Source organism: Pelecanus crispus, chromosome 3 (assembly GCF_030463565.1).
Source record: "Pelecanus crispus isolate bPelCri1 chromosome 3, bPelCri1.pri, whole genome shotgun sequence".
In the NCBI taxonomy this organism is placed as follows: Eukaryota; Metazoa; Chordata; class Aves; order Pelecaniformes; family Pelecanidae; genus Pelecanus; species Pelecanus crispus.
The window spans coordinates 36,197,382-36,212,381 of record NC_134645.1 but is presented as its reverse complement, the minus strand read 5'-3'; the positions used below and the strand labels follow the sequence as shown (position 1 = coordinate 36,212,381).

The 15,000-nt window shown below is 43.3% G+C and overlaps 1 protein-coding gene across 1 annotated transcript in view; it reads left to right on the top strand.

Annotated features, from left to right (window-relative positions):
* PROX1 (prospero homeobox 1) overlaps positions 1-15,000 on the top strand; it is a 36,330-nt gene that overhangs the window by 14,816 nt on the left and 6,514 nt on the right. The window lies entirely within an intron of this gene.

The window sequence follows — 15,000 nt, the reverse complement described above, 5'->3', positions numbered from 1 at the left end:
AAAGACTTTCTCAGCTCCTTCCCCCTTTTTTGGGCACACAGTTTTCTGGGAGAATGGTTGCATGGAAGGGGCAGATGAAGGAAGAGTTGAGGAAGAAGATGTTCCTTGAGGAGTTTGCTATTCATTGTGGCTGACGACAACATCCAGACTTCATGTTTGGTGTGCCGTGGCCTCCCCAGGTCCTCCTGAGGGCTCTGGCCCTGTTAGGTACTCACACACGCGCAAGACAGGAGACTCCCACCCCTGGGAGGTAGGTCTGCCTGTATGCCAAGGCATAATAGCTAAATACAGGAAAAGAAAAGGAAATACGTTAGGGAGATCACTGTGACCAACTTTTTTCTGTCAAAATGTGCTTAAATTCCCTCAAGCTTTTTCTCTTTTTAATGCAACTTTTTTCTGTTTGCAGAACGTAGGTTGAAATGTTCTTTGCCCTCAAAAGTTCTCGTATTGTTGATGATTTCAGGCACTTATTACTCCTTTTCGAAATGTTAGTTGCGGTGTTAATGTAAATGGATTACTTCAGTGAAGAATTGTGGGGAGCATATAGGTGTTTTCAGGTAGATAAGAAAATACAAATCTCGTATGTTTAGCACTGCTAGTGATTGCAGTCTCCTTGGCCAAGGGGTTTAGCAGCTGATAGGAAAGGAGCCCCCTGGGTTTTTTTCCCCCATCGTGAAAGGAAAGAGATGTTTTAAGTGGCAATGATTTGCAGGTTCTTTCACTCAGTCTTTCTTGTGTTATTTAGTATAATGAGAATTTCCTAGAGGTTTAAATCTTGGTGTTGCACTGAAGATCCAGCAGTTACAAGATCATTAAACTGTATGGTGCAGTTTTTAACACAGCCAAAATAAGTTTTCCTGATAAATGCCCGGTCCCTCCCCCGCCCAAGCTGCAGAGCAAAAATGACAAGTACTGTAATGCTGAAACTGGATCCAAAAGGATTTAGCAAACTGAGCATTTGCCATATTTAGCATCATCAAAGTTCTTTCCTCTCATACTTCAATGATGCTTTGCTGATCTTCTGATTAGTCTGATATGCTGTTTCTCTTAAATCACCTGCACTACTATTCCTAAACCTTCCCCCTTTATCTCTTCTTGGGTGAAATTCGTGCATATTCGTGCATATTGTCCTAAATTGACTATTAGGAAAAAATGATAAAGCTAAAATGTGCATTTGGTCCGTATCAGGCTATGCCGCTGGTTTGCTCAGGAATCTGTGATACTGTGTTCCTTTCCCTGTGCATTGCAACTGACAGCTTGTAGCAAAGTCAAATAAGATGTTTAACAAACCACATGTCCTATCATTTTTAGCTTTGCCATTGTACCCTTGTGGCTGTGAGCCAGAGACAGACAGAACGCCTCCTCCAGTGTGGTGCAACTTTGCCTGTGTTTTATGTGCACCCATGTGTGTATGTGTGTAGCCAGTTCCACATTTCTCCCTCTCTCGCAGTAGGGTTAGCTGGAGGAGCAATTTGGAACTGAGTTTTGAAAGGCAGGGTGGGGGGGAAGCCCACTATTCTTTTTGTGGAAGGTGAAGATGCTTCTCTGCTCTGGGGCCGTTCTTCCAGGGAGGGAGAAGGTGGGCTGTCCTGGTGAATGAAAACCACAAATGTCAGTGTCCCAGCACAAATGCCGAAGTTGGTCAGAAAGAGAGGGCAGCTTGCTGTGCCACTTGATATCTGCCTCATCTGTGGTGGTGCCATAGGCTTTTGAATGCCAGCTACAATAATTAAAGTCAGGTATTGTTGCTATGCATTAAAAGGAAAAAAAATTAAAATCCCAAATAATTTTGTAACTCTTTCAAAATCCATCCTAACACAGATCAACAGAGCTCACAGTTGTGACTGTGGCAGGATGATTTCAAACAAGGGGGACACCATGCTGAGAGTTAAAGTAAAAATAGGGTTAAAAACCATACATAAGAATTTTTTTTTTCAATTTATGTACTTAAAACAAGCAAAAGAAATTGGCCTGAGGACAATACCTGGTTTTTAGCCTTGCTTTGGCTCCCACTCCTCCTCCATCGTCCTCGTTCCCTGGCAATTTTTGTAGTTTCCGTCGTTCTCCGTGTATTAATGTCTCTCTGCACGATGCCCGTTCCTTTTCCTTGTGGGCATTTGACGACTCAGTCTTAGTTCTGAAGTCTCAGGGTCTCTCTCTGTGCTAGCGATTTCGCTCTATGCCCTCCTGCCTACTCCTTGCACTCGCCACGCTCCTCTGCGTAGCGAGCAAATGAGCACCAAAGCAAGCCCCTGCACACGCCATCTTTCTGAGCTCAGCCTGCCTGCTGCTTCACGGGAACTCGCCCGATTTTGCAGACGTAGTTATTGAGATTGATCACAATAGTGAAACGTCTGCCAAGCTGCGTTATTTGCACAAATACACTGGATGCAGTTTTGGTACAGTGGGACTTGATGTGATGATTGCCTCTTTTCATAGCACTAGTTACGGCACGTGTCGTTGTTTCGAAGGGGGAGAAAACCATTCTAAGAAGTTTGCTCTGCCTTTGGCAGGGGAAAACCATAGTAGTGGGAAAAACCTAATTAAGACCAGTTGTACTCAAGTCTTAGCAGAATGTTTAACTTAAGGCACTCTGAGTTAGTCCCATAAAAATCAATGAGATTATATAAAACAATTCAAATAACACCACCTATAAAATCCAGTCACGTAAGCGGCCTATGAACCCTTGAAAGGAACACTGGCTGCCAAAATTTTCAGAAGTGATGATGGTTTTAGGCCAATTCCATTTTGGGATGCTCAACTGGAGATCCATTAACGAGCGCCACTTTGTCAGGAGGTCCTCGACAGTCCATTCCCTGAAAATGAAGTGTGCCCATCACTGCATCCAAAAATTAAGACATCCTAAATTATCGAAAATTCTAGCCACTCGTGCTTATTTTCGGAACCCTTTATTCTTCCCCAGTTTCATCTGCAGGATTCATCTTGAACTGAATTGGTGTTCATCAAAAGGAGAATTAAAGCCTTCGAACCTGATTCTTATTTAAACTACGACCACTTCCAAGTGGTTTTGCGATACACAGGCACCATAAAGGCCAATTTATAACCACCCTAGTACTCCTTTACACAACCAGAGCAGTGCAAATCGGCCTCAAGAGAAGTGAAAATCAAGTCCATAACTTGCTAACTTCCATATCAGAGATTGCTCTTTCCACACAAACTGCTCTGCCCTAGCAGTCTGCACTTCTGGTGGTACCAGCAGTGGGCACAGCCTAACGGGACAGTTGTTTGTTTCAGTATTAAACTCCTCGCATTTTTTTGCTCCTTCAAGGGCTTTATTGTTGTAGCGTTTCAACATCGTTCTCAGCGTTCTTAAAGACAAAGTCGGAAGGCTGCTGTCTGGTGATCTGCAGCAAAGAGAGTAAAGCTACTTTGGCAATTTGAGAATAGCAAACGTAACTGTCCTGATTCCTCTGAAGAAAAACTGAAACATAGGTGTCTTGATGGAACTTCTTTTTCACCTAAAAATCTTGGTTTCAGGAAATTTAATTGATGCCCTCAGGCCTTTTTCCTTTCTTTTTTTTTTTTTTAAATTTTGAAGAGGCTCTCTTGTGAAACAGCAGAGCTTTCCTTGAAACTGCACAGGAAATGAACCCGGTTTTTAATCAAGTAACAAAATCCACGGCTTGCAATGGAAGGTCTGTGCATTGCATGTACCAACTAATGCTTATTAATCAGTTTTTGCAGTTAGTTGAACTGCACATTGTAGTTGGAAGCTATTAGGGAGAGAATCGCGAGAGGAATACTATTGCAAGACTACACTCGGTTTTTCTGTTTGTGTCCTTTGGATTCAAGGTGTTTGTATAATGAAGTTGGCACATTGATATATGATCTATTTTTTAATGTCATTACAATTTTAGTTCCCTCAGCCTTTTTGTCATTGGGTTACATTTAAGCACAGCAAGATCAACTTTAAACTTCCTTACTCAACAGCTTTATTAGTTACAACATACCGTGACCTTTCTCAACATTCTTAAAGAAAAAGATACAGTGTAATGTCACTTTACTTTGCTTATTGTTCTTTGTTGTGGTGAACAAAGCATTTTCTACAGTGGCTATAGCACATAATTATACAGCTTTCAATAGCGGTGTCTTGGCACATATCAAAGTTCAGAAGAGCCTTTAGAAAAAAAAAGATGTTTTGTGGCAGCCTAGGGAGGGTCTCATCTTTCCTTCAGAAAATAGTTCAAGGCTCTTCTGTCAAGCTTCCCTACTTAGAGCTTTTTCTCCTCCTGCTTCATAAAGTTTAAAGGGGATTCAGTGGAGTTCTATGATCTATTTCCTTTGAAAGATTGTTCCTTTGCACAGAGAAGTCCTTTGACTTCAAGAGTTCACAGATTCATGTCTTTAGGTATCATATGTCTGACCTTATCAGTTACTCTATTTAATGTAGGAGAAAAAGTCTCAACTCTTTGTGTTTGTCTGTTTTGCCTCTGTGAAATGATTTGGTGAAAAGACCATCCTTTTTAACACACCACTGAGAGGCCGTTTCTGACTGTAACCTACCCTGTGGCTCTTCTAAAAAAAAAAAAAAAAAAAATTGTCCTTGTGTTTTGTGTATGGATGATTTCACAGTGAGAATAGAATTATACAAGGACAGACACACATAAAAAAATCTTTTGCTCTTTTTTCCTAAATGATCTATTGGCTATTTTGGTGGCTGCTACTCTGGTTCCCCAACAGGCACGACCATTTAACAAACACAGAGATAGCGGCTGGAGTGCTGGGCCAGCAGTAGGTTTTCCCTTGCTTCGACCTACCCCAAAGGCCTTCATAATTAATTGTCCTTCAGAGATGAGGAAAGTTCAGAGACAGTGTGTGTAGCGATGTCTATTGTCTGACATTCAGTTCTCCTTCCCTCAGCTCTTTTTCTTCATTCCACAAAGGGTTATCAATAGGAGCAGGGAGCAAGCTCTCTTCTAACAGCTGCTGGTGGTGGCTGTAGCTTTCTGTGGAAGGTATCATTGTGTTCAGCCATCTATGGATTAAATGGCTGGAAAAGTTCTAACAACCCTTTCAAACGGGCGTGTTTATTTCATCTAGATTACACAGACCTATTTAGCTAATTAAAAACTTTCTCAGAACCCCTTCTCTCCTATTCAAGGGAAGAAAAAAAATTAAAACGCTGCTGTAATTATGAAGAATGGCTGCAATGAAACTTTGGTAAATAAATGAAAAATTCGATCTGTCAGGTTTGATCGAAACGCACCCAAATAAGCACAGGCTTGCTTGTTGAGTTGTTCTGTGGTTTGGTTTTGTGGTTTGGGTTTTTTTCTTAGAGGGAAGAAAGGTGCACAGTAGAAAAAGCATAAAAGAAAACACTGGTATAAGCTGTAACAGAAACAAACACTCACCCAATTTAAAAAATTGCCACAGTTCATACTGTCTCTGCTCATAACATCAAAGTGCAAAGATGCCGGAGTTTGCTAAACAGATTATTAATATCGTTGTACCTTCTGCGATTAATTTAGAATCCTCTGTGGCGTAATTATTAAACTTCATATACAACAGAACAAAATTATATACGTGCTTCCTTGTTCTCCCTGATGATATGCTGAACAAAGATACGGTGCGGTTAGTAGATAGGCTAGAAGTACAGTCAAATTAGAGCTGTTTATTAACAATCGTTATGTTACTGCTCCAATTAATTGGGCGAAGCCAAAAAGGACAAATACAATCATTCTTCCACTGAACAGTTTAACTAGCAAATTAGGGAGGTTTTAATAATTTTTTTTTTTTTTGTCTTAAAAAAAAATAAAAAAGAGCTCCACTCCGGACCTTCACCTGCATTCTTCATAAATACATCGCTTTGCAATGAAAAGGAATAATCATATAAAACATTTTCTGGGCTCCATCTCACTTCCTTACTGTTAAGAAAGACCACGCAACAATCAAGATGAATTATTGTACTGATTAAGTTATTATGCCTGGCATTTTGAAACAGGTTTTCTGTATTTAAGAAGAAATTGCATACAAAGTAGATGCAGCTAATACAGTAATGCAAAAAAAAGATCATAAAAAATTAAAGTTATTCCTATGAATCTTTCATTAGAAGCAATGAAAAGGGACACTGGTGAAGCCAAGTGCTTTGTTCTTCTGAGCTCCTCTTGTAGGGCCAGATCCTGCAAACAATTACGTACTTGAGCGTTCCTTCTGCGAGAGTCCTGTTGGCACCTTCAGCGTATCTCCTGCTCTTTCACAGTTTGCCCACTTAGGCCTGTGGATTACTACCAGTGTTGTTCTACTTTATCAAACAGATGTTCCCTTTAAAAATTGACAAAAGTCCTGTAAAAAAATATACCACAAAATCACGCAGCTGTACGGAGGCGAACACTTGCTTTTATGCAGGAAGAGCTGTTGTGAAATGATTTAAGGCTACTCAGAGCTTTTCAGATTACTCCCCGCCGCAAATAACATGTTAAGTACTAAATTGCCCTAAGCGGTGTTTTATTACTGATCAATAAAATAGTCATCTTGTCTTTTAGCGTGGAAAAATATTTTAGTGGGATTTTTCCTGGTTTAGTTCAGGGATAGCAGTAAACCAGAAAGCACACACACCCCCCCCCACACACCCCCCCCCCCAAAAAAAAAAAAAAAAAAAAGCAAAACCCATCCTCGTTTGTTTCTAATTTTGCTTTGGGGGAATCCTAGGATTGTTCCAGCTGAATGGTTCAGGGTTTCTGTGCCTATGCGCGTGTGTGCATGTAGTGGTGGTGTGCTGTGTTTTGGGGGTTTTGGTTTGTTGGTTTGTTTTTTTTTTTTTCTTTTACAATTATTTACCGGTACTAATCCTTATTGCCCCATCCTCTTCTCAAACAAAACAACCCCCTTCAAAAAAAAAAAAAAAGGAACCAACAAAACCAAAACAAAACTTGGCAAACTCTTCTGACTCCTACTGCCATTTCATTTTGCATTCAACAAGGGGTAGTGGGAATTGAAACGTCAACTGGAGATTGAGAAAAGCACCAATTTATAGTGCGTTAGCCTTGCACAATTCAAGATTTCTTTTGCTAGCTGCACACATTATACCCAACATCTCGCCACTCTCTTGTGGCAGTTGTGAGGAATGGCTATTCCTTCCCGTGTGTGTACTACAGGCCTCTAAAGACTCTTATTTATTCTCTCCCATGTCACCTTGTGTACAGTCTGGTCTGTGACACTGATGGTGATTATGTCATTATTTTGCTCTGGGGGCTTTGGCACATCTGCAGAGCTGATGCACATCTTCTTTGTTACGCTGGCATACGTCCCATATCGCAAATGCTTCATTAGCCTTACTGCCTGCCTCCTTGCCAGACAAGAATACCCAAATCCAAGCTTCTTTTTGCTCTGGTCTTTTGTGTCTGTGATGAGCCTTTATTCATCTTCCTAGTTCTTCCCTGTTTTCTATTTTTCTATGTAAAACTGATTTCCAGATGTCCGTCGTTCTCCAAAAATCCATCGTAGATGAGGAGTGAGAAGCAAGGTGAATTTTAACCCATGCTGTCCCTCACTCGTGTAAAGTCTTATCCCTCACAAGCTGAAATGCTTTTTCATTCATCCTGCATATAGAAAGAGTTTGTTAGGCTAGGCAGTTCAATATTAAAACTTGGTGTTTGGAAAAAAAAAAAAAAGAGGAAGAAAAAGAAAAGGAAAAGAAACCAGTGATTTCTCTTACCATTTAATAAATCCTAGTTGTGGTAAAGGGTAACATGCAAGTTGCACATGTTTCTTCCAGACTTTCTTAATTTCTTTTAGATGACATAGTTAAATTTCTCACTCAGAACTTCTGGAGAAGCAGCACTGTCCAGTGAAGGAGGAGGGTGTTCACGAGACTTGATCGGCTGAAATTTCTTATATCTTGTTTTAATGTGTCACACTAAAAGGACATGGAACATTTTGTACTGTGAAAACTGAGGAAAATGTTAGGTCTTCTAAACTTTATCTGAGCTGTTCTATATAAATGTCGTACCAGAGAGATGTGAAATAGTGGGTTAGCTTACTAGCTTTGTCAGATTTTTTGTCTCCGCATCCCACCCACCCCATGCTTTTTCTCCATGACACTGAACTAAATTCTGGGCTGGATTCTCAGTTTCTGGTGTAAATCAGCTTCAGCAACCATTGGAGCTAATTAATCAGTGCCAGCTGAAGAGCCGTCTTTTGTTGTGTTACTATACAGTCAAGTGTGTGAATGTATGTTAAATGTTAATTGGAAAAAAGTTTCATTTGTTTATTTTAAAACTAAAAATTCAGTGCAGACCTGGATTTCAAGTCACAGAGCCATCATGTTTATGGGTGTGGGGTGGAGGGGGGTATTGTTTTTATTTTTGTAAGGCACGCTTGCCAAAAGAGGAGGTCCCAGCCAATACCATCTCACAGTGCGGGGTCAGGGCTGTGTGACTGACTTCAGCAGAAGTCTTACAGATAGGATTGCCCGTCCTATAGGACTTTGAATAGGTCACCTTCACGCAGAACACTGCTTGCTTGATATCTTCAATGTGTTTTAAAATGGACAAGAGTCAGGCTGTCATAATGTGTATTAGCAAACTGTCATAACCTTTGGAAACTTGGGAGAGGTATAGCAGCATCGTGACCCGCGCTGGTTTCTGGCCCAGCTTGCTGGGGTCCTGCCCTTTCTCAAAGCAGGTATCCCTGGGCTGAGAGAGCAGTGGCAGCGCAGATTTGCTTGCAGAGAGGCCTTCCAACATTGGCATGGAGCGCAATAGGGACACTGTTTTCAAAGATACTTAAGTCTGTAAAGGCGAAATACTGAGGCTATGAGGAAGTAACAGCAGAATATTGCAGGGGTCCATGAGGACTGCGTGTCCTTCACCTGCATGAGAGAGAAATAACCTGGGAGGTGAAGTAGCCACGGTTCAGTATCCTATTGAAGTGGCAATAATAACACAAGAAGTGAAGTTATGAAATACTGCTCGGTCCAAGAGGGAAGGAGTCTTCACGATACTGGATCACTTTCTGTGGTTACGCAGAGCCCATCATATTGCTGGATTTCATAGTGCCGCAAAAGAGCCCAATGTCTTCCTGACATGCGAGTGTGGGTGAGCAAGAGAGAGAGGGAGAGCTAGAAGAGCTGTCCGAAGGTAATCAACATATTGGAGATGATTTCTCCCTGTAGATCTGGAAGGGGCAAGGTTCATCTTTCTTATCTGCAGAGGGGGAAGGCACACACCCAGGCTCTGCCTCCTTTTTTTGTGTGCCACCAGGGGAACTCGTGAACTGCCCTCTGCGGGGGGGGGTGGTTTCAAGGCTCTCGTGCAAGTCTGCCGTCAGAAGAAGCCGTGTCCAGGTGGCGGTCCAGAGTGCTCAAAGATGTGGCCTTGAACTTGTTTCTGTAGTTAATGGAGAGGCTTTGTAGAGAGCAGCAGACCAGGGTGGCATGATCTCTGTTGCTAAGCAGAAAGGCTGCTGCATTGATTGCGACCTAGGGAAGAACGGTGGTGTAGACACATAGATGCATTTAAAGCAGTAGTCTACAACTTCAGAAAGTTTTTAGAGGAGAGGGGAAGTCAACATTACAAATAAAAGCCCTTTAACTGCCGAGTATCAATGTTCAGGGGGAAGCCAAAGTGGCTTATCTCGTGCAATTGTGGAGAGGGCTGGCTCCATCAGACAAGGCCCAGCCTCGAGGTTATCTAATCCAGCGCCGTCTGGAGTCACACCATTTCCTTCTGCAAGGGATAAAGAGGAGTCAAACGAGAGGGAGCTCAGTCCATTAGGATGTAAGACTTTGTCTTCTAACCTCATAGGCTTGGAAGGCTCACTGGTCCCCAGCAGGTCCTGCACTGAAGCTTGTAACGGGGTGTTTGCAGCCTGTTTTGGCCAGCCTCATGGCTCAGGGTGGAATAGATGGAGCAGTTTATCCTGTCATGAGGGGCTCTGGCTGCTTCCCTCCAACAGGAAGGAGGTACCCTGCTGCCAGAGGGCATGCTTACCACCTTCATGCCACCCCCAAAAGGACCCCTGGTGACTGCCTGTTTCTCTGCCAGACTGATTAAACACCACCTGCTCCCCATCCCTCTCCCCTACCTCCCTCCTCACTCCCCCCACCCCAACACATGCAAACCAAGGAGGGAGGGGGCACAGTTGGGGCTTTTCAGGGCCAGACACAGAAGACAAAGGTGACTGCAATGCAGAGAGGTGGGAAGAGTGAGCAAGAGCAAGCAGCACTAATTACAGATGTTTACTAACTGCTACAACATTTTTATGTGTATAAGATGTACTCTAGATATACAAGCCTTTAATTGTCACTTCTACTACAGTGTTGATGGTTCATCTACAGGGCCAAATTCTGCTGAACATAAAAAAATCCCCGCACACTACAAGCTCTATGAACCACTTTTCCTCTGTATCCATGGTCTAACCAGCAGTTTCTGCCTGCCCAGCTCTTTTATGCATGGAAATATACCATGAGAGCGGAGGACTTACTGCTGGTGGGAGACATACCTGCTCATCATAGTTCAGGCTGTGCCTCCTGGTCCTTCTGAGTAACACATCACATTCCCATCCGGCTGATGTGTCCAGGAGAGCATGCAATAACCTCTCTGCTATTCCCGCAGCACAGCCAGAATGGGGTGGTCATCCCTGTACTCACTTTTCTGGACAGGTTTTTTGTGGGCGCCTGTATGCGGTACCTGCCAGAATTTGGCAGCAGGGTATGTGATGTGCCGCTTGGCATTGTACGCAGCCTCTTGTAGCGGATTGCATTTCACCACAATGGGACTGAGTTAGACTATTCTTGTATGCGTGAGTTTTATTTCTTCTTCAGTTTTTGAATGAGACAGCTTCTGGAGTGTGACAGTAACCCCTCCTGTGCTTCTTTCTTACACATCCCAGCACATGCTAAACCCCCAACTATCATAAGCCATAGGAGCCTTAGTGATTTTTCCATTCTGCGGCAGTGCTATTGGCAATGCAGTAAGTTAAAGGCAATCAGAGTTTCCATTAGAAGCCTCTACATCTCATGCAGTTCTAATTCATCAGTAAGGCAGAAAAGGAAATTTGATAATCATCTCCCCAGTAAAACACTGTTGATAATTTTTGAGGATGGGGAAAGGGGAGAACTGAATTGCAAGGTGCAAAAAGTCTAAATACGTTGAAAATGGAGAGTCTTTTTATTTTGTTTTAGCCCACTCTACTCTCAAGTCTCACCAAGTTTTGTGCTAAAACTACTCATTAAGGCCGTTGTGTTTGCATGAGAGAGTAGCTGTGGTTCCCTGATGAATAGGCTCATCCCTTGAACCATGGGCACAGCAGTCCCGGGACAGAGATCCTCTGGGCTTGCTGACATGTGTGGGATGCCTCTTGCGTACTCCGAAATAGGAACATGGGTCCAAACAGGGAGGACCCTGGGAGGCAGAAGGGGGTTTCAGCCTGAGCGAGCTGCGGAAGCGCTGTTGTGTGCACCCGGCTGGGGCACACAGCATCAATGGCGCTTGGCGCTCCAGCCCCGCAGGGAGCCTGCAGAGTACTTCCCAATCTTTATTTGTGGAAAAGCTTAATTGAAATGCAAGTGATTAAATCTAATGTATCACGCAGTATCCATTTTCACTGCACTACCACTTTTCACTTCCCCGATATTATCAGACATCTCAGCAGCCCCACTGTCAGGGTTTTTCCTTGTAAGAGCCATGCCCATTCTCTCTCCCCTTTGTGAGCTTGGTGAAGCAGATAACAGTAAGCCAGTAGTAGATTACTAGTGCCCCAAACTCTACTCAAGGGATAAGGGATCTCAGCTTCATTTCAAACAAATACTTTTAAAATACAGTCTTAAATAATTTGAGGGGCATGTGTTTTCCAGCTTTTTACAAAGAATAAAAAAGCTGCAGTGTAACAGTAAATGCAATAAGAAACCTCTGTTCTTTTCCTAATTTTCCTCTTTTGAGCTCGACTCGGGCTAATGCTTTTCCTTCCCAAACGCCAGGCTCAGCACTGTGTTGTTAGTGCTGTCCCAAAAGAGCAGGCTTCTTACTGTGTGCCACAGTGGGAGAGCAGATCGTCCTGAACGGACACCCAATTTTTTGTCTTTTTCTCTTTCCAAAAAATCTGCTTCTTAACAGAGTTGTACAGCAGGAGTTGTGAGAGGAATTTTGAAGGCAATAAATGCAGACCTTGGTGGCACCAGAGAGCTGCTGCTGTAGCCAGGGGGATGGGGACACATGTAGCAGTGGGCAAACTGACGTCCTGCTTTCTAGAAAGGTGATGGTTGGGAGAAGTGTGTTTACTGGAGTGTCCAATAGTTGAGGTATTTTTCATTTGTGTTTTTAAAATAAAAGCATCCTTTCCAACTATTTCCCTCTCCTCATAAGTGATAATGGAAGAGGCATTAGCCTTTCCATCGCCTGAGCCAACGTGTTTTTTTTCTAAGAGGTGTCCAGGATGTTCAGCCAATTGAGTGATCTAATTAGCTGAAAATTGTTAATTTCCTTTACCTTATAAAGCACCTAACACAGAAACTGTTAAATAATGTTAAGTGTCAGACTTAAACTGAGAACATTGGGCCATATGCTGCCGTGGCTTTCGCGCCAAAAAGTGTAGCAACTTTCTCCAAAGCCTGCCTCCGATTTCTGTGTAGAAGCCAAAGCCTCCTGCTTGGTATGCTGCCACACCAACTTGCAGTGCTAAGATGGTCCCACGCAGCAGCTCGCTGCGCTTGGGGAAAAGAGTATGTGCGTGAGGGGAGGTGACGGTCTGGATAAGCGTGGCAGGAGCCAGGACACCAGCAAGGTATGGCAGACGCTGCCCGTGCGAGGGCAGGAAAACCGACAGTAGGGCAGTGCTGCCCAGGGCAGCGTTATCCTGTAAAAGGGTGGCAGATCTGTGCCTGTAGCTGAAAATTGCGCAAGTCCCTAATCTGCAGCGGGCCCGGTGGATATAGGGGGGCTGCCTTGTAACTCTTTGTTAAAGAAGGGGGTTCCCTGGCTCGGTGGGATGCACGCAAGGAAGGGGCTCCCCACAAGCCCACAGAGAAGTGGCCTCAGAAATAGTGTGACACCTCACTGTGTTACTGCTGGCTTGACCCCAGCATTGCTCGGATGCAGTGTGTTACGGGTAGGGAGGGACTGGGAAGGGCTTGTCCTCGGTAGGTTTCCTACATGACAGGCTGCGGATATAGGAATAGACATTTAGGTGCCAGCTTGCCCCAAAAGCCCACAGGCTTAAATCTTCCTCATGTGAGGAAGGGGCTCACGGCTACATGTGGGTGATGCATGTGGAGTTTCTCAAGCATCTTCTTTAAGAAGGTTGCATTGTACCCCCAAAGCTCATCTTACTCCGACTTTGGGGGAGGGAGGTGCCTGTGCACATCCAGTTCATAGAATCATAGAATCATTTAGGTTGGAGATTTTCTCAGCAGAAATATTTCCACGGAATCTCTTCTGCTGTTGCTGTACCTGTGCTGGTGCGGACCGCTGTGCATACACATTAAAGCTGTCTGACCTGGAGCTACCCATGGTGAGACTGCTCCCCTGATAGTGGACTCACTCGTCGTCCTGGAGAGGTTCTCCATCACTTGCCTAATAGATGCTGTTTACGCCTTATCCTTGGGTTAAGAGGCTCCCTGCGGAGACCCTCTCTATAGCCACTGTCTAGATCATCCAACTAGAAGAGCGATCTGGCCTTCCCACTCTCACCCCCTCCAACCTGTTTACCTCCCATTACCACGACCTTGCGCTCTGCAACGTGAGCAGCCTTCACCAGCTGAAGACCTCTGATCCTAAGTCCACTAGAGATTTTGGCTTTCCTATTTGGCAAGGCAACTTGTTACCCACCAGGTCAACATGAATAAAGATTTTTTTAAAGCCATAAAGTCCTGCAATTGCAAAAAAAAAAAAAAACCAAAAAAACACCACCTCCAGATAATTTAACCTCTCCTGGCAGCCTGACATCTTGAGCTGTCTGTGCTGCACTTGTTTATTTCTGCTTGTAATTAGGATCAAAAAAATCCAAACACACACTCACCAAGAATTCTACTTTATATAAAATTTGAAAGTAAAATCAATCCTGGCCCAATCTTATCATTTTTAAAGTATGTTTATCCAGCTTTGTAGTAGGAACAAGCAGACTGTTTGAAGGCCACATAGTTTTCAAACCTTGGTTGCAACACGTTACCCCATTTTGAAACCATCTTTATCTAGCCGAGAAAACTAAAATCTGTTTGACAAAGTAGCACTCCAGCCAGTTTATCTTGCAATATGGCTTTAGCTCACAGAGGCTATTGATTTCCTTAAATTAATGTTTACAGAATGCTACTGAATTTCACTCAACGGGACATTGTTCTTTTGAAGCTTTGTAAAATATGATACAGAGTGTTATTGCCGTTTGTTCCTTTGCTAAGACTGATGAAACATTTATTTTTTTAAAGTGCAGCCTTGAACTATAGCTGTTTCCTACAAGTGTGTTTACTCTTGGAACATTAGTAATACAACACACTATCAGACTCCAGCACAATACCACAGGCAAAGTCTGTAGGTACACTCTGGCCAGCCTAATCGTATAAATGGAGCTGAAGTTTAATGCAGATTAGACATCGTATGAGAAAAGGTTTTGAGCTTAGCCCAGCTGTCCCTGTCTGAGGGATCTTCAGATTTGTGCGCTACAGCCAAGCAGTTGTCTGACGCTGTTACAATATTAGAACGGTTGCGTTGGTCTTGGTACTTCTAAACATGGGACCCCGTACTGAAAATTAACGTCTGATCCTCTCCCTCTCCCTGCCCCGAGGCAAGGTGAATAGCTTTATGGTTGCCTTACACGTGGTTCGGAGGCTTTCGATCTGATCTCTGAGGAGTGCTTAAAAATCTGCTCCAAGAAGCATTTGCATTACTTCTAACATCCACCCAAATTTTGGTAGTTCACTAAAATGAGGTTGCAGTTACCTATTGCTGAAATTTTACAAGAGATCACAGCCACTAATGGCTTGACAATTTTGCTACTGCTTTCTGCTGCTTTACTACCATTAGGCACATCAGTCCAAGAAATCTTCACTGT